Genomic DNA, 19,721 nt, shown 5'->3' on the forward strand with positions numbered 1-19,721 from the left:
ACTGTAAAACCCAACCCAACCCAAACCAAAAAAACCTGTGTGCACACATGCGTTTTTCTACAGAATGAATCTATAGTTTTCCTCAGAATCTCAAAGGCAGCCATGATTCCAAATAGGTTAGGAACTACGGGTCCAGGGGCGCCTGGGAGGCTCAGTCAGTTAAGCATCTGCCTTCCGCACAGGTCATGATCCCGGAGTCCTGGGATCGAGCCCTGCATCGAGCTCCCTGCTCAGCGGGGAGTCTGCTTCTCCCCCTGCCTCTCACCCTGCTCATGCTTTCTCTCTTGTTCACTCTGTCTCTTAAAAAAATAAATAAATAAATAATAAATAAATAAATAAATAAATAAAATCTTAAAAAAAACCAAAAACTACCTGTCCATCAAGCAGACCCACACTCCTCAAGGGCTTACAAGTGTTTGCAGATTCCCAGATTTTCCAGCCTTCCTCTTGTCTCGTCCCCTCCATCCCTGGGCTCTGGCCCCACCCAGACCCCTGCTGCTCCCCAGACAGGACATGATACTTCTCACTGCTGGGCAAGCACACGGGAGCTCCTCTGTCTTGAATGATCTAGCCCTGTTGGCTGCCAAGAAAATATCCTCAAAAACCAAGCCTGTTCTACCTGGCGAAGCCCCTCCAGGACCTCCTCCGCAAGCCCACCTCTGCGGCCGGCATCACGTTTCACACACCCTGGAAGCGGCGAGTGCCACCTCCCACGGACGTGGAACCCTCACAGGATAGGCACTGAGACTCTTTTTTTTAATGACTTCACTACTAACCACGGAGCGTGTACACGGCAGGGACCCAATTCATGTTTAACATTTCCAACCACCCCGTCTCGATCTTCTAGATGACCTCACGGAGTCTTGTAAATACTCCACACATTTGATGAAGACCAAGAAATATCCTTTGAAAGAATATTGTTGGCTGGCTCAGAGTGGACCCAGCTTGGCACGATGTGGCACAAAATTATTACATTTCTGGCTCTTGCATTCTTCTATGACACTGGGCCAAAACCAGGACTTTGCTCAAAGGAATCTAAATGGGCAGATTGATAACATCTCCAATAGATGCCTGAACTTTAGCTGATGTTTGCAACATTCGCAGAAAGTAATTTATTGAATTACTGATGCACTTAATAAAGTGCTGCCAGAGGCTTGGGAGACACAATGCTGAGTCAGCCTCACTTCAAAATTAAGGCCGGGGCTGGGTTCCTGTTTCAAAGTATTTTTACGTCCACTACTTAAACATTCAGCTGTTTATGAAACCAAGGACACTCCCAGAGCCAGAGAAACCACATCCTGAAAAAAGAAAGGAAAAAAAAAAAAAAAAAGCGCTAATTATAAGGATTAATGATCCTCGTAACAATGCAGGTTTGGGGATGACCTGAGCGAATGTGGCAGCAAAGGCCAGTTTCTGTTTGGTTAGCAAACGTCATGGTGCAGCCAAGATCACACGTGGGCTTATCTTTACCTGTTCAAGAAGCTGGAAAATTCTAATCTCTTTGGAAGAGCTTTCACCTGTTTTCTAGTCATTAATGCAGGTGCCCTGAGGCAACATTCTGGTAGCCCAGATAGGGTGGCTGTAGCTGCTTGAATGGAATAAAGAGACACAAATGTTCTGGCTTTTTGTGCGTTCACGGCGATTTTGCCCTGTTATTGTGGGAGCGCTTCTGCTTCAGAGACTCAGAGTGTTTGGCTCTGAATGTTGGCTCCCCGTGCCGACGTCACCAAGAAGGCCACCCCTGTGCCCTCTGATACTGTCCCCGGCCACACCCTGGCCTGTAGCTCTTGACCACATGTGTCCAGCATCCCCAGCTCCCATCTGAGCTGAAAGGGAATCGGGAGGCAGATGACAAATACTAGAAGAAAAGAACCTCAGGGATCCCTGGGTGGCGCAGCGGTTTGGCGCCTGCCTTTGGCCCTGGGCGCGATCCTGGAGACCCGGGATCGAATCCCACGTCGGGCTCCCGGTGCATGGACCCTGCTTCTCCCTCTGCCTGTGTCTCTGCCCCTCTCTCTCTCTCTCTCTCTCTCTCTGTGACTATCATAAATAAATAAAAATTAAAAAAAAAAAGAACCTCAGTATCTGAGTCTCTCTGTGTCTCTCCCTCCATGTCTCTGTGTCTCTACCTCTATCTATGTGTCTCTGTGTCTCTCTTTGTCTCTTGGTATTTTTATCTCTTTATCTCTATCTCTGCCTGTGTCTCTGTCTCTGTGCATCTCTCTTTGTGTCTCTGTGTCTCTGCTTCTGTCTCTCTCCTCTCTTACTTTCTCTTCTATATGCACAACAGTGGAGAAGTGCATTGTAGACAGGAAAGCTCTGGAAAGAGACACAAACATCTGTAGGAACAGCTCTGCTAAATACCGACCTTTTAGCTTAATTCTCCAGCACCTGTTTCTGGAATCTAGAAAGTGAGCCGGAGCATTCTGTAGGGAGGATCTACTTTTGTCTCCATAGGGGAACATGGATTCTCCAAAGACCCATCCCTTTTTTTTTTTTTAGATTTTATTTATTTATTCCTGAGAGACACAGATAGGCAGAGAGAGAAGCAGGCTCCATGCAGGGAGCCGGATGTGGGACTTGATCCCGGACCCCAGGATCACACCCTGAGCTGAAGGCAGACGCTTAACCACTGAGCCACCCAGGCGTCCCAAGACCCATCCCATCTTAACCTCCCACTGAACCACCCAGGCGTCCCAAGACCCATCCCATCTTAACCTCAAAGAGAGCCTTGCCTTTCATCAAAAGTGTGTTTTGTAACCCACTCGGGCCCTCTACTCATCTGCCTCCTTCAACTCTTCACCCCAAGCCCCCAGGGGGAGTCAGCACCAGAGCTCAAACGTGAGCCCACTCTGAAGACACAGCCCTTCCCACGGAGGGATTTCCACCTGTGCCACATCTCAAACAGCAAAATAAAAGCTTTAGCCCATGACCAGAATCCAGAAGAGCAGACTGGGTGAGGTGGGGTGGGCCGCAGGCCATCGGGCCCGTGGGTGTCCACCTCTGAGGGTGGCCTTTTGAACTGGAGAAGAAAGGAAGACCAGAGCGCCCGCAGTTTAACGAGGAACCTGCCAGGACAGGAGCTTCCACTTGCCCGGGCTCCACGCCAGCAGTGGGCCCCCACCCTCCAAGGACACCCTGGGGTGCTGGCGAAGGAGTCAGGGCCAAGTCTGCCACAAGCCAGCCGACAGGCCCACAAAAGGCCCACTACAGAGACACAGCCCGAGAAATGCAAAGTCCTTTTGGAGTGAGAAACAAAATTAAAAGGCTTCCAACAAAGGTCACTTAGAATAATACATTGTAATCCAGCAGCGATGTGAGAGGACATTCTGAAATCCTGGTTGAGGAGAAAAATGGAACTAATTTGCACCCTAGCACAAAAATCGGTGACTAACGTTCAGCTGGAAACGTCCAAATAGATTTACGGACATTAATAACCAAAAATTATGTCTGCATTTATAGAATGAAAATTAAGTGACTTGCCCTGAGGACAAAGCAAATGTGGCAGAGGAGAAAGGAGAGCCCGGACCGTGCCAATCCAAAGGCCGGCCACCCCGAGACGCCCAGGCGCACAGCAGGTCACTGACCATTTGGCAAGCTCTCGCCTGCGCTCCCCACACGTGACCTCAATCCAGCCACACGACAGCCCTGTCTGGGCAGTGTCACTGTCGCCATTGGATAGACAAGAAATCACACTGGGAAAAGGTCAGCCACTTGTCCAAAGCTTCAGTGTCAAGAGTCCCAATGTGACCCCATGCCCTGTGCTCCAAAGTCTGTGCTCCGAGCCTGGGACTGGAGCCCCTAGCACTGAAAAGCTCTGTTGGTTAGATTTGTTGCCGGTACTCAGGCAAAGTAAAATCCTCACTGGGCGAGCCCTCTGCAAGCAGCATCCTCCACTCCCACCCTCCAATGTCTACACTTCACGTGCAAGGGCTGGATGCCCCGTGAGTCCCAGCACCACACAGGTGTCCCTCTGTCCCCAGAGAGGACCGTGCAGCCACTCACGTGCCTCAGGAGCCCCCTGAACACTGAACACTCATTCCAGGATGAGCCCACCTGCTGGACCAAACCCAGTGGTGCCACAACCCCAGCCTGGGGTCTAGACAACTTTTCTTTTCTTTTAGTATTTTATTTATTTATTTATTCATGAGAGACAGAGAGAGAGGCAGAGACACAGGCAGAGGGAGAAGCAGGCTCCATGCAGGGAGCCCAATGCAGGACTCGATCCCAGGACCCCAGGGTCACACCCTGAGCCGAAGGCAGACGCTCAACCACTGAGCCACCCAGGCGCCCCTACACAACTTTTCCTATCATTTCTTCATTCTTCACCCAAGAAATACTGACATCAAAATACCTGTCCAAAAAACACTTCAGGTTTTTGGCATATAGTCAAACATCATTTTTTTTTTTCTCCTCACCTCCTGGTGGAGTTTATATTTGATTCTGGACAAAAGAAAACTTTCTCACCTTCTTGGTTATCTCATACAAGATACACTAATGGGCTGTATTAATTGGAAAGTCTTGTTTTATATTAGAAGGGTATTTTTTAAATTTATTTTTTATTGGTGTTCAATTTTCCAACATATAGAATAACACCCAGTGCTCGTCCCATCAAGTGCCCCCCTCAGTGCCCGTCACCCAGTCACCCCCACCCCCTGCCCACCTCCCTTTCTACCACCCCTAGTTCGTTTCCCAGAATTAGGAGACTCTCATGTTCTGTCTCCGTGGAAGGGTATTTTAAAATAAACATCCTTTAAAAATATTTATTTGGTTCCTATTTCAATGGGAATCAATATAAAAGTTGTTTGCCTGAAACACAGTGTTAAAATTTTTCTATTTCGTAAGCATAATCAGCCCTTTTGAAGTATTCGTGCAGTTAAAAGAAAGGCAAGAATGCCCACATTTCTGGCTCCGAGCCGGGTGCTGTCCCAGTTCAAAGAGGCTGTGAACCACATCAAAACTCCCGGAGCAGAACACCTGGATGGGGCGGACCCTGACAAGTGACATTTGGGGAACAGCAGCCAGACCAAGAGAAGAAAAGGAAGCTGGCCTGGTAATCCCCAAACTAGGGATCTTGCCGACAGCATCCAGCAGAAGCCCCCCACACTGTGCACCCATGTCTGCTAGAGGATTCGTAAAATTCGGTGAAACCCCTATTAGCTCAGATGTCACTGATCCAAAACCCCAACCAGCTAGAAGATTACCCAGCACTCTGCTTTGAGGAAAAAAATGCAGGTGACAAAATAATGAGAAACTAACCATCTAAAACAGATTTTTGGTATGTCCCGGGCCAGTATTTGACATAAAAGCGTGCTAAACGTGCCCATGAGCCACATCTGACTTTAGGTAGACCTGGTACCCAGGGCACAGAGAGAGAGATGTGGCCAGAAGGGGTGAGCTGAGAACGGGAGGCAGCCCCAGCAGAGGGACTGAGTCCTAGAGAGTCAGCAGCACTGCGAGCCCCAGGCGTGGAGAGGGTGAGGTTGGCCAATGTGCTGGAGCTACGAGGGGCTCAGGGGTGGCCCAGTGCCACACGTCCCTCTGTGCAGGTAAGAAATGCTCAGCTGTGCATGTTTCGGGGGTCCACAGCCCCATAGCTGGCATGCTCTATCCCATCTAGGAGCTGTTCTTTCGACCCCAGATCTATGCACCCGGTTCTAGCCCACACTGCTCCTTGGTTCTGGTTTACCTCACTTTTGTGTTGTCTCACCCACAGACTGGTCTAATCCAGCCCCCGAGCATAGGGGAATGTGCATAAAAAATTGCATGTCTGCCTCACAGACCGCTCTAACACTGCAGAGTCAACGGTGGGTGTTCCAGAATGGACTTGATCTTGGAGCCCAGGTAGGTGGTGGCACTATGAGATTAAAATACTTAATCACACAAAATTTACATAATCATTCACACGATCATGCAAAAAATAAAGTTAGCCAGCGTGTCACACCTTATTGGCTTGACCTAGCACTTTGGATGGCAGGCAAAACGTATCCACTAATATGAGTTCTGACTTCGTTCATTTAATTTATTCGTTCAAATTTCACTGGATCCTCATGGATGCAGTCCACAACTTTAGGTGTTTTAGGAGTTTTAGCCCAGCACAATTTACTGAGTGCCAGTCATCTGCCTGTACTGTATATGTACCACCTGTCACTCTCAAAATAGCCACGGGAGGTAGAGATGATCACTCCCATTCTACAGAGGAGAACACGGAGGGATCAGTTTCGAATAGCTCAGCCGAGGTTAGCACCAGAGCCAGGATTTATGTAAATCCATACCTCCACTCGAAGTCCAAACTCTCAGAGACCCACCTTCTACTCTAGGAGAGAGAAACTATTCGAAAAGCCAAGAGTCTGCTAAGTGCTCTAGGACAGGTGCAGTTAACCTTCTATGGAACTAAAGGGGAAAAGGGAAGGGGGATTTCCTTAGGTAGAGGGGTCAGGAAGGCTTAGAGGAGCCCAAGGCATTTGAAGTGGGCTGTGAGGTATAAATAGGAGTTTCTAAGATGGAGAAAAGGGAGGGGGAAGGCTCAGGAGGCGCTACCTCCAAGGATGTGGAAAGCGTGGGGGCACCTCCAGGGAGTAGTGAGCATTGGTTCCCTAGGACAGAGCCCGCCTAAAGAACTGGAGATGCTCCTGAAACACACAGGTTCTCTCTTAGTGATAATCAAGTATTAGGAAGGCCCGTCTTTATCCTGATGGATACATCTGTTCCTATTTTGATAGCAGAAGCTCTCTAAGTATCACTCTAGTAAAGGAATGGGGTCGGGGGTAGCTTCCATGCTGTTCCCTCACTGCTCCCAAACCTGCCTCCTAGAGGTCATCTGGAGTGTCTCTGGTCCAGCGCAGTCATTTCAGCACACGTGTTCAGCATCACCAGAAGAAGTGGCAACGTAAGCCCTAGAGGGACCTCTCTCACCTCTCCACCATCCAGTCCAATCTACTGCGACACAAGTGTGTGGCTGCCCATCAACCACAACTGACATCCGCTAAAAGGACACAAATTCATCTGCCTCAGAGGATGAGCTCCTCAAATACTTCCTCGTTTGTCCACCTGCCCAATGACAGTTACGACGCACTCACTGCCAGGTGCTTGGCTGGACGTTAAGGATACAATATTGTCCTCAGGGAAACTAGAACCCAGCCTGTCCTTCTACAGCAGTGGGAGGTTGGTGTGACCAGATGGCTAAGGTGGGAAAACAGTGGGAAACTGCTGGGCTGGTGGGGCTGGGGGCGCTGGGGGGCTCACAAGTTTGACCTTAGGAACTGTTGAGCTAAGGCACTGGATATTCCAGGAGAAACGTCAAGAGGGGCCGTGTGGGTGTGAGACTTGCTGGAGAGTGGTCTGGATCGGAAACTCATCTGACCTCCAAGGAGGGAGTTTTGATAAAAGGGGGTATGGGGACCAGGATGATGGCAGTGGACGCAGAGCCAAGTGGACCACTGGGGGCGGAGTGTGAAGGAGGCGTATGTTTCGACCAACCGAAACTCATTTCAGCTTCATTACTAACCACCTGGCAACTGCTGCGGATTCCTCAGGCATCGCCTTCCACACACCCCTCCGATGCACTTCCACCCCCGCCACTGCGGCCCCCCTCAGGAGTTGATGATTCGCACACATGTGTGAGAAGGGGCTTCTGTGTACAGCATGGGGACAAGGCTGCACTGCTTCATGCTCGCCCTGGGCCTCCGGGGGGTCCCAGAAGCCTCAAGGTGACAGCCGTTGCACTTCTCACAACTGATTTGGTGCAGGGGGTCGACGTGGTATGTCTCGGTACGTCTTCAAATCCTTTTTTTTTTTTTTTCCGTCTTCAAATCTAAAACCAACCATTCATCCAACGACCTGGCCCTCTATAGGGACAAATCCAGCTTCTAGTTCATGTCAATGCACGGAGACTCTAGGGTTTTCTTCCTTGTGGAGGCTACTGAGCCACAGGTATCACAAACACCCGTGAACAAAGACCCGTGTCCCCGAGGTCACAGAGGCAGAGCCATGCCCGGGGAGGGCCAAGTGCCACTACAGGCCCTCTAGCTGACAGCACAGTCCCATCTCTGGGGCCTATTCCATGTCACCAGCTGGCCTTTTCCTCCCTAAAGGCCTAGAGTCTGTGCTCAAGAGCACAGACCCCAACAACATGTGCACACAAAGCGCTGCCCCATACCTGGTAGGCTGGGTGACCACGGCCGTCAGGAGCCAGCTGCATGCACCCCACTGCATCATGCCCACCTTTGGTTGAATGTACTGGCTTGGGAGACACCCCCTCCACCTCTCCCTCCGCTCACAATTTAAATGGGCCTGAGTCTACTCTAGAGACAGAACTTCCTCAGTGGCAGGGGCACAAAGCCTCCAGGCACTCTGGGTCAAGGGGGCACTTGGGGTCAAGAGCTGACTGGACAGGATCCGGATTTCTAAACCGAGCCACCACCCCTGGCTGGTCACCACTCCCCTCCATGGGCTTCCCACCCTGTAACACCCAGAGCCCCGTCCTTCTTTCCCGGAGTTTCCAGCATTGCAACTCCCGTGGAGCGGTCCTCCTTTAAGACACATCCACACGGTTCTGCAAGCGGAACGTGCGCCCTTCTAGAAACGTTTGCCAGGCCAGGAATTTCGGGTCAGGTCCTGCAGGTCTGGCGGGGCTGGCCCTGCGTCTGCACCCCATGGCTTTCCCAGCCTTCCCCCTCCGTGCGGTCCCCAGGGCGGGGGGGAGGGGGGGTCCGCAGGTGCGCCCCGGGCCGACCTCGGGTCCGGGAGCCCTGACAGGTCACATCACCCACCCCGCCGATACTGCAGACGGGGTCGGGGTGCTCCCTGCAGCAGGTCTGCGCCCCCCGCCCCCCCCCGCCGCCGCCGCGCGGACCCTCCCGCAGCATCCGCCGCGCGGCCCCCGCCCCGGCCCGAGTTGGCGCAACTCCGACTCACTTTCTCCAAAGGCTCCAGTCTCCGCCCGGCACCGTGTCGCCCCCGGCACACCCGTGGGACCCCCCGTCGCCCCCCCCCCGCAGACACGCGCCCTGAGCGCCCGTTTCCCGGGTGGGGGGGGAGCGCGAGAGGCGCCCAGGCGGCGGCCAAGGGCGGGCGGGGGTTCGGGGGCGCCGCGGCCGGGGTCGCGCCCGGGGAGCCCCCCTGTCCCCCCCCCCGCCCGCCGGGGACCGCGCTCCGAGAGCCGGCAGCGGGCGCCGCCCCTCCCGCGCTCCCTCCCCCGCTCCCTCCCTCGCTCCCGCCGGCCCGCTGTCCGCGCCCAGGGCGCACGGTCCCCGAGGGCGCGCGGTCCCCAGGGCGCAGGTCCCCAGGGCGCAGGTCCCCAGGGCGCACGGCCGCCGCCCCCCGCGCGCTCACCTCGGGGCCGCTCCGCCCGCGCCGCCGCGGCTCCGCATCTCCCGGGCGCCGGCCCGCAGCCCTCCCGGGCGCCCCTGGGTCCCCGCCGGCGCGAAGGCGGAGGCTGGGGGGGCCGCGCCGGGGCCGCGGGGTCCGGGCGCCGCTGGCGCCGCCTCCTGCCGCCCGCGGCCGAGCAGGAAATCTGCGCGGCCGGGTCCCGCCGCCGCCGCCGCCGCCGCCTCCACCTCCGCTGCCGCCCGGGCTCCGGCTCCGGCTCCGGCTCGGGCTCCGGCTGCGGCTCCGGCTCCGCGGCGGGGGCGGGGGCGGCGCAGCGAGGAGCGGGGGCGACGCCTGGTGTCCGGCGCGGGGAGCGCACCCCGGGCACCCGCCCCCCCTGGAAGCGCCCCGCCGCCCAGGCGGCTTCCGGGGAGCCCCTGGCCCGGCCGCCCACGGGGCGCGAACCGAGGACGGCAGGTGCGGCAGGTGCGGCAGGTGCGGCAGGTGCGGCAGGTGCGGGAGAGGCCCGGCTGCCCGCCGCGGCCCCGGGCACCAGGAAGTGGCCCCGCGGCTGCTGCGGAGGAGCTTCGGCTCCCGCGGGCGCTGCAGGGGAGGGCGGGCACCCCGCACCGCTTCTGCTTCCGACAGCCCCCGAGAGCCTCCCCCAGCAGGAGTCCTCCTCCGTAAAGAGGGGGCAGCGGTGGCCCCTGGGGTGCTAAAGGGCTTGCTTGACCTGGAGGCAGTGTCTCTCGCGAAGGTTAAACACCCACCCCTGCACGCCCAGTGGAGGAAGAGCCGCTGCTAGGAAGGGCCTGGACCTGCTGCTCTGGCGGCCTGCCTCCCAGGTGACCTCCTGGAAGCTACTAGGCAGGGGTCCGAGTAATGAAAGTTCCATCAGAAGCGCGGAGAGGCTACATGCTGCCTCCTTGGGGTGCTGAAGCTGTGTGCCATGCTCTAGACCTGGCCTTCCTGGGGGGTCTCGCATCCCTGCTTATAAGGCCCTCACTCATCAGGGTTTGTGGATGCAGGAATAACGGCCAGAAGGGGGCGGTGAGGTCATGGCAGCCCACCCGGCATCAGGAGCCCCCACGCGACTCCTGGGGTGTGCGGGAGCTGTTCCAGGCCGAGCTGTAGACCCCAAGGACTGAGGATTGGCACCTACTGGCTCAGACCATCCACAGTTGACCTGCCCAGAGCGCTACTTCCCTCCCACAGGGGTAAAGCGCCGTGAAACCAGTGGAGATCTTGAGCTCGGCTTTCCCTCCCTGCCCTCCCCACGCTGTCTCTGGGGCTTGTGGTTCCGCTCCAGGGCTTTATGCACCATCCCTACGCAGGGGACTCACGTAAAGCCCAGCGCCTTGACACAGGCCCTGCGCCTTCTCCCTCCATCCCACGCCGGCCTCGCTCTTACTCCGCTTCCCCAGGAGCATCCCTGTCTCTACCTCTTCCCCCACCTCTGATCACCTGCAAGCCCACCTCCTGCCCAGCTCCGAAACGCCTCTAGAATGTATCCCCTTCTCTCCTCTCCTCTGCCTTCATCTCTCGGTGACTGCCACTAGTCCCCAACCCAGACTCACTCCCAGACAGTCTGCTCGTTACGTGCCATCCGGGGGGACCCTTACAAATGAAGCCAGGATACGCCAGCCCCCTGCTTAAGAGTCTCCATTCAGAATAAAGCCCAAACTCCTGGGTGGCTCTGCCTGCCTGGCAGCACAGCTGCTCTGAGCCCTCACCCCTGTGCACAATGCCTTCCGTGTGAGAGCCCAGCACTTCCCCCCCTGGGCTCTTCCCCTTGGCACCTGGCTTGCATTTCCTCACTGACTGCCCTGGAAGCTCCCTTCACACTCCTGTGCTCTGCTCCTCTCTCTGCGATGTATTCATTTGTTCGGTGGCCGTCATTCTGGCCTGCCACCCCCACGGGGCTTTGGGCTCCAAGACAGTCCACGCCGTGCTGGACTACATCACCTCTCCGTCTCCATCTCTGGGCCCCTAGCACAACCCTGAGAGCCAGGAGGTGTCAATGAAGGCGTGTGGGCTGGCGGGTCAGAGGAGGAGGGCCCAGCAGACCGGCAGGCAGCTCTACCTCTGCAGCCACCCCCCTACAAGGTGCCTGCAGGGAGGACCCAGGTTGGGTGGAACCAGGTAGGCCAGTGACATCACCCTGCTCTCAATGTGCCTGCTGCGGTGGCCTGCGGAGCCAGGCCTGTGCACATGAAGGCCATCGTGTCAAAGCTCTGGTGAGCACAGTTCTGCTTGTTAACGCTGCAGGGCTGTGGAGACAGTCTGTAATGCAAGAAGAGAGAAACAAGTTGCCTTTGTCAGACATCTGCTATTGGAAAGTCAACAGCCCTGGTAACATGATGAGGGGCAGATGGCTCCTCTCTCCTGGTAACATCCTCTCTGTTGGATTCTTCCAGGAATTAAGCAATATCCCTTAACTTCTTCTAAAGTCTAAAGACATTCATCACTGTCGCACAAAAGCATGTTGTCAGGGGCACTGATGCTGGGGTCGTGTTCATTCCCAGACGGAAGCCCCATGATCCCTCTTAACCTTCTTCTGCTTCTCTTCCTTCCGCTTCTCTCCAGTTCAAGGACCCTGTTGACACCTGGGTCAGTTCCTCTCTTCTCATCCTAGGCTTCAAGGACCTCCCCTCCCCTCCCCTCCTTGCCATCGTGACCATCCATCGAGCCGCTGTCATGCTTTAGGACCCCAGGACACGGCCCTTGCCAAATCAGCCCCTCCTCTGCATTCCTGTTTGATCCCCACCCCCAGGGAGTGCTCCTACTTGCTCTCCCCCTCCTCCCCTCCTCCACACCCTCCAGCTCCCTTCCTTGAACATGCAGGAGGCTGGAGGCGGTTTTCCTGAGACTCTTACTGTTAACCCTCTTTATGCATCTTGTCTTCTGTTTCATTTGAGGACTGAGACTTTGGGCTCAAGGTCAGGGGAAGCCCGATTACGCTCATTGCGCCTTAAGGGCCCGGTAGACATCAGTTAAAATTAAAACACTCAGGCCAGAGATGCTCGCTAGGAGGATAAACAACACAGGCAGACTTGGGATGTAGAAACCACATAGGGGTTTGCCTGCCAGTGTTGGGCAGAGACATTAACATAAAATTGCACGACTTTAGGAGATGAAATCAGGTGTTGGTGGTCCATTGGCCACAGGGCAGGGCAAGCAAGGAAAACTGCTTCTAGGACCTATGCCCACAATGAGGACATGCAGGATGGCTATGCTGATCTCTTGAGCTAGAGGAGCCTCGGTCCCAAGGCATGGCCTTTTTGAGGTCCGAGCTGAAGCTGGGAGGCATTGGACAAGGTCTTTCCACTCTAGCCAATTGGAATTCCCGGAATGCCCTCCAATCTCACACCCCCCTTGCTCACCCCCGTATGTGTTTTATGATGCACTGTTTCATCCTGGAAATGCACAGCTTCCTATTAGATGGAAGACCTTCAGGGCTCTTGGGAAGAGCGCTAGAGCTTCTTTATAGCCCGGCCCGCACTGCTTGGGTCCCCTGCCTCGTGTATTCCTGGCTTCCTGGATGCAAACTGGATTTCTGTCCTCTGCTCCCCGATCCCCGCGTGAGTTTACCTCTCCATGCTGCCCTTCAGAGAGTGACCCTGGCAGCTCGCAGGGACTAATGTGTCCATCTTTCATGTTCTGTTCCTCTCAAGGATCATGGCTGTCCATTGACACCCCCCCCAAAAAAATCCTTTACCACATACTTTTTTTCCTCTGGTTTTATACTTTTTGATGACAGCAGGATAAATTTAGTATCTGTCCCTTTGTCACAGTTATAACCGTATTTACCACCTTTACTTCAAATACTTATTACCTTGGTCTATAGCCATCTACATGGATTACTTCCCCAGAGGCTGAGTCCCCTTCATTTTTGCATCGTTAGCACTTGGAAAGCAACTTAAATCGCATGCACGGAGTGAAAGACTTTCAAATAAATCAATATTATGTACATTATACATACATGTAGCAATTCAAGTGCTGTGTATGTGCCATTCAGAGTCGCAATTAGTAAGTGTAGTGAAGTGATGTAGTTATGTTACCTAAATGGCAGTGAACATGATGCTTAAAAAATTAGGGATACATACACAAGACTCAAAATCCAAAATGCTTTTTAAAAGAAAACTGAAAAACCTAAGTCTTGCTTACTTCCTTGTTCCCCAGACAACCAGTTCACATCTCCTGAGACCAGGTCAGTAGCCAGTTTCTTCTCTGTCCTTCCGGAAGAACCTTAGGCATTTACAAAAGTATATACATATGAATTTTCTGCCACCTGAATTGTACTCTCTGGATATTTTTCATAATCATATTCATTGTAATCACCGAAGTCGATATGCAAATACACCACCATTTATTCGAATACGCTTCTGTCATAAGCCACTTCAGTGGTTCCCAGCTGTTTTCTAATACAAAGATGCTGTGAGGAACGTCCTTGTTCATATATCAAGGCTCACATAGGAGAGTATGTGTGATTAGGGAATACAGGGGCCCCTGGGTGGCTGAGTCTGCTAAGCATCTGCCTTTGGCTCAGGTCATGATTTCAAGGTCCTGGGATCGAGTCCCTTGTCGGGGCTCTCTGCTCAGCAAGGATTCTGCTTCTCTCTCTCCTCCCTGCTTGCTATCTCTGTCTCTCTGTCTCTCTCAAGTAAATAAATAAAAATCTTTTTTTTTTTTAAATAGAGAATACAAGTTTTTTTTTTTTAATAGATGAACAATACGTGTGTGTGACTCTTTTGGAAATAAGTTTTCACGTATGTAAGTGTGAGGGCACGTTATTGTTCCATTTACAGTAACAAATATCTTAGTTACTTCTTACGTGATTAGGAAACTTTGATTCAATCCCTTAAGTAAACCCATGTCTAAAAATTATGGCTGATACCCTTGGAAGGCCAAGTAACAAAACAATCCAGCACAAGACTTCTGTGATCTGTTTAAAGTGATTTCATAATGCATGTAATATCCTTTCATTCCTCACTTAAAAGTCACAGTATCTCAGAGTACCTGGGTGGCTCAGGTGTTGAGCATCTGCCTTTGGCTCAGGTCATGATCCCGGGGTCCTGGGATCGAGTCACGCATTGGGCTCCCCACAGGAAGCCTGCTTCTCCCTCTGCCGTGTGTGTGTCTGTCTCTCTGTGTCTCTCAGAATCAATAAATAAAATCTTTAAGAAATAAAAAATAAAATTAAATAAAAATTACAGTCTCTCAGAATTGCTTACACTCCAGGAAAAGTATTTTTCCCCCAACCTCTTTGAAAAGCCTTGTGACCTGCAACAGAATTTTAACAGAAGGAAATGACTTCATTTTTCACCATGAAATCGGTGTATGTAATCCACAGAACATTATCACTTATGGAATAGTTTATTATCCATCTAGTTTTTGCCTTGTATATATTTTCACTTTGCTCTTCGGAATTGAGGGAAAAATTGGTGATCAGATATAACACAGCAGTGAGGTACTAGGTCAATGCTCTTGGAAAACAAGATATAGGTAGCTATTTCTTACTTGTTGTTAAAGAAGGATAAAAAAAATTAATGCTTGGTTCCTTGAAGCTTTGTCATGTTAGGAAAGGCTTTTATGTATTAAAAAAAAAAGTGCCTCTTTAATGGAAAATTAGGATCATACCAAGGCACTCTTTCTACTGAAATATCCCAAAGGTATGTGTGAACTACATACATTTTATAAGAAAAACATAAATGGATATGAATTAATTTAAAAGAGTAAGATAAATCCTATTATGCACTCTAGAGCTTTGTGTGCACAAGGTGCATATTTGTGATTCTGAAAATAAACCAGAAAAAAGAAGAAAAAAGAAAATAAACAACCACTCATGTTTAATTACCCCCGTGACAAACAGAGAAAGGAATCAGCGGCTTCAAATTGTAAAGGAACAAAGGTAGCGGCTTGTCCTGGTGCATTCTGGCCACACCGAGGGCATTTCCTTCTTCGTACCGTCCAACTAGCATTTCCCAAAGTAAGATCCGGTTAGCAGAGACGTGTGCGGAGGACCTCAGAGATGTCTGCAGACGGGGATCCTGCAAGGTGGCCAGGTTTTACTTCATATGCAAATTGCATATTTACTTTCACGTATTAGAAAACGATTATTGATATGCCATTTGAGATTCTGTTACAACTACACTGATGTAAATGGTGTCATGCTGATTAATACAGACACAATTAATTTAGATAAAATTGTCAAGGGCCTAGAGATGGTAGTGTTAAAAATCCCGAGTGGAGTTGAAGTCACCAACTCAGCGCCACCTGCCAGCTGCTGCTCCGGCCTTTGTCTTAGATTTTGGTCTTGCTCTGTCCCTTCCTGTGAGGGCTTTGTGTCCCAGACTGGGTTCTAAGTGTGGTGGGCTCCGCAGCCCAGGCCCCAACGTCCCTTTCCTTGTCCCCTCTCCCTGTCATGGTCTGCCTTTATGCATCCACCTTCCTGGAGGGGTGCCAGGCCTCCTTGTCCTCCAACAAAGAGGTAAGGCTGTATCCCTGCCACGCCCAGGAGACTCCTAAACCTCTTTGAGAAAGGTTCTGGATTTGGGGCAAGGTCACAGGTTCTACCCCCCCAAACTCAAAATGAGTCAAAAGCAACTCCAATAACAAGACTTCTTCCCCTGAACTCTAGGCCTCAGGGTGTCGGACAACATTCGAGCCAACAAAATGCCAACAGTCTTCTGGGGTAGAGGTCTGAGGGTGATGTCATTGCTATGTTTTGGGGGGGTTGTTTAGTTTTGTTTTACAAGAACATGAAGCTGACAGGATAGAAGTTCTGGACAAAGATGAGAGTCTGTGAACTCAGGAGCAGAGCCTCAAGAAACACAACCAGCAGATGGAAACAGAGCAAGACAAGGTGACCGTGTTTGAGGCCCTGTGTCAGGTTGTGCATGAGGTTGCAATTGTTCCAAATTAACGTGAACTTGAGCTAACTTGACTTAGGTGTTTTTGTCAGAGCTCTGTATGTTCTTCCCTTCCTGCATGCATTTGGAAAAAAATAAGACAGAAAGCCATCTAGCCAAAAACCAAAACTTGGAGAAGATACAACCAAGTAGGCCCAGATAAGGTGAGCAGGATGTCAGGGTGAATCACTCAAAATCTGTTAGAACAAACCAATGGTTGGACAGGCCTGTCCACTTTCAGCTTATGCTGAAAAGTCATTCCCCATTGCTTATGGGGGAAAAAGTGCCAAGGGAACTATGCAAACAGAGAACAAGAGGAGAAAGACAGAGTAAACCCTCTTCAGGATGGAAAACACTCAATCCCATGAATAAAAGCAGTTTCCCCTGCATACACTGTGCTATGTAAGAACTGATAATAAAAAGAGTTTAATAAGGGGTGCCTGGGTGGGTCAGTGGTTGAGTGTCTGCCTTTGGCTCAGGGCATGATCCCTGAACAGAAAATGTCTAGACACCAGACAGTGGGCAGCTTAGGGCCATGATTTCCAAGAGGAGAAACAAAAGAGAGGAGACTGATCACTGCCCCAGGTAGTTTCCAAGGAAGAAGAGGAAGACATAAAGAGCCCAGAAAGAGGGAAATCAGAAATTGGAGAGGCAAAAGCAGCTAGAACTGGCAGTATAGTACTGTGGAGAGTAAGCTGTGGAGGGATCCCTAGAATTTTTGGCTGAGCGCTGATCCACACCTGTGAGGTAGCTACGTAAGGCCAGCAAAAGACCCACTGGAAATCAGTGTGACAAACACTTCCTGGAACTTATACACAGCTAGGAAGAAAGACCTTGTGACAGAGAATCCAGAAAGAGACGCACACAAATGCGATCATCTGATTTTCAACAAAAACGCCAAGGCAATTCATTAGGAAATGAGCTGTTCGTGACATCAGACTTGAACAGTTGCACATCCACATGTCTAAGGATGAGCCTTAGATCTTATTTTATACTATATACAAAAGGTAACTTAAAATACACAATAACCACCAATGTAAGAGTTGAAATGATAAAACATCTAGAAGAAAATGCAGGAGAAAAAAATCTTTGCAGTCTTTGGTTGGACAAAGATTTTCTAAATCTCCTACTCGAATCACAATTTGTAAAATAGAGAGATTGGTAAATATGACTTCACTAAAATTTAAATTGTTTTTCTCGGGATCCCTGGGTGGCGCAGCAGTTTGGCGCCTGCCTTTGGCCCAGGGCGCGATCCTGGAGACCCGGGATCAAATCCCACGTCGGGCTCCCGGTGCATGGAGCCTGCTTCTCCCTCTGCCTGTGTCTCTGCCTCTCTCTCTCTCTCTGTGTGACTATCATAAATAAATAAATAAAAATTAAAAAAAATTGTTTTTCTCTTTGAAGAACGGTGTTAAGAAAATGAAAAGGTGAGTCAGAGATGAGGAAAATAGTTGCAAAGCGTGTATGTAATAAAGGATTTCCATGCAGAAAACATAAAAGAAAGAACCCATGGAACTCAACAAGAAGATGAGCCAAGTTAAGAAAATGGGCAAAAGGGGAAACTGGGCGACTCAGTGTTGAGCATCTGCCTTCGGCTCAGGTTGTGATCCCAAGGTCTTAGGATTGAGTCCCGCATCAGACTCCCTGCAGACTCCCTGCTTCTCCCTCTGTCTACATCTCTGCCTCTCTCTCTCTGTCTCCTGTGAATAAATAAATAAATAATCTTTTTTAAAAATGAGCAAAATATTTACATGGATACTTCACCAGAGGAAGTATACAAGTGGCAAATTAGCACATAAAAAGATGCCCTATTATTAATATTAGCAAAATGCAAATCAAAACCATAGTAAGACACTACAAAGCACTCAGTATAATGTAAAATTATAAGGGACTGATAACAACAAGTGTTGGAGAAGATATAGAGCAACTGGAACCCCCAAGCGCATTGCTTGCGGGAATGCACTTAGCACATTCTGTTGGCTTCTTCTGAAGTTAAATGTATTTACCACATGTCCTGGCAATTTCTGTCCTATCTATTTATCTGAGAGAAAGGAAAGAAAATATCCACACAAAGACTTGTATGCAAATTTTCATAATAGCATATTCATAATAATTGATGACTTGAATCTACCCAAGTGTCCACCAATGGCTGAATGGATTAGCAAAATAAGGTGCATTTAGATGAACCTCAAAGCAAGCCAGATACAAAAGACTACATACTGGAACATATCAGTTCTATGAAACTCTAGAAAAGGCAAAAATGTAGGGATCCAGAAAAGTAGACCATATAATTGTTGCATACGTAAAATATATAGATAATGCAATGTATGTACAGGTGATTCAATATTACCCACAACAATGACGAAAATAAAAAACATAATAGCCAGTCTTCTCTAGCTCTATAGAGGAGAAAGCTTTCTCATACATTGCTGGTGGGATCAGGAGTTGGAGACACATCTGAAGGCCAATTTGCATTTGGTATTAAAAAAATCCAAAAATGTCTATATGAACCAGCAGTTCTCCAGGAATTTATCTTGAGGCTATAATTAACAGTCTGTAATCAGGCAAGATTATATAGGAAAGAAAATAACAACACTCCGAATGTCCAAAATAGAACACCATTAAATGAATGATAGCAAATCCATGAAATGGAATAGCATCAAATGACATGAAATGTTACAAACCTTTATAAAAGTGGCTTATAAGTTGACTTGCACAGAAAATATCAATAAAATCAAGGCGTAAATATTGTAAGACTATATTCTTTTATCAAAATTACAGAAAAGTAAAAATAGAAACAATACCACCATATAATTATTTTACAAATTTATTCCTCAATAAGGAAGAAACAAAGATTGCAATATCAAGACATTACATGTCTGTTTACAAAAGACTCTATGTAAAATCTGTGGGAGTTGGGCAAAGTCCTATGTTGAGACAAAATTCAGTTTTAAATACTTTCATTATTAATTCAACAACAAAATAATTAAGGAAATAAAACATTTATTTCAGAAAATCTAGAAAGAGAAAAACAAGTGTAAGGACAGAAATTCAATACTGACAAAAATGACTTTTAATGTTAAAATAGTAAACCCAGAAGAATGGAACATACGTAGAAAGGAGCAGAGAAAATGGAAATCGCTAGTTCGGGAGACACCCAGAGTCCTCATTGTCACCCTCCCCTGGGGGACTGCGAGATAACCACGTACCCTTACCGAGTACGTCACTTTTCCATTTTTAAGCAAGCTTGAGCTGGTTTGAATATGTAGACAGCCTTATGGCTTGGGAGTTGAGATACCAAATCCAGGAAGCACAATGTGTAAGACTGAAATATTTGACTAACTACATAGACTTTTTTAACTTTAGGCAGCAAAGCATCCACAAAGATGTACACAAAAGTCCTGCCAATATGTGAAATACAAACCACAAAATTAATATGTAGACTCACATATCCATATATATACACGTATACTTATCATGTGGAGTTGACACAGGTTAATA

The 19,721-nt window shown here is 49.9% G+C and overlaps 1 protein-coding gene across 1 annotated transcript in view; it reads right to left on the reverse strand.

The window, feature by feature from the left end:
* The window catches only part of PTPRE (protein tyrosine phosphatase receptor type E), a 158,328-nt gene extending 148,901 nt beyond the window's left edge, over window positions 1–9,427 (reverse strand). Inside the window, exon 1 of the mRNA XM_077877208.1 lies at window positions 9,334–9,427. The gene's annotated coding sequence lies outside the window, so the exon portion shown is untranslated. The remainder of the gene's footprint in view (window positions 1–9,333) is intronic.
* Between the last annotated feature and the right edge of the window lie 10,294 nt (window positions 9,428–19,721).

Source organism: Canis aureus, chromosome 29 (genome assembly GCF_053574225.1).
Source record: "Canis aureus isolate CA01 chromosome 29, VMU_Caureus_v.1.0, whole genome shotgun sequence".
Lineage (NCBI taxonomy): Eukaryota > Metazoa > Chordata > Mammalia > Carnivora > Canidae > Canis > Canis aureus.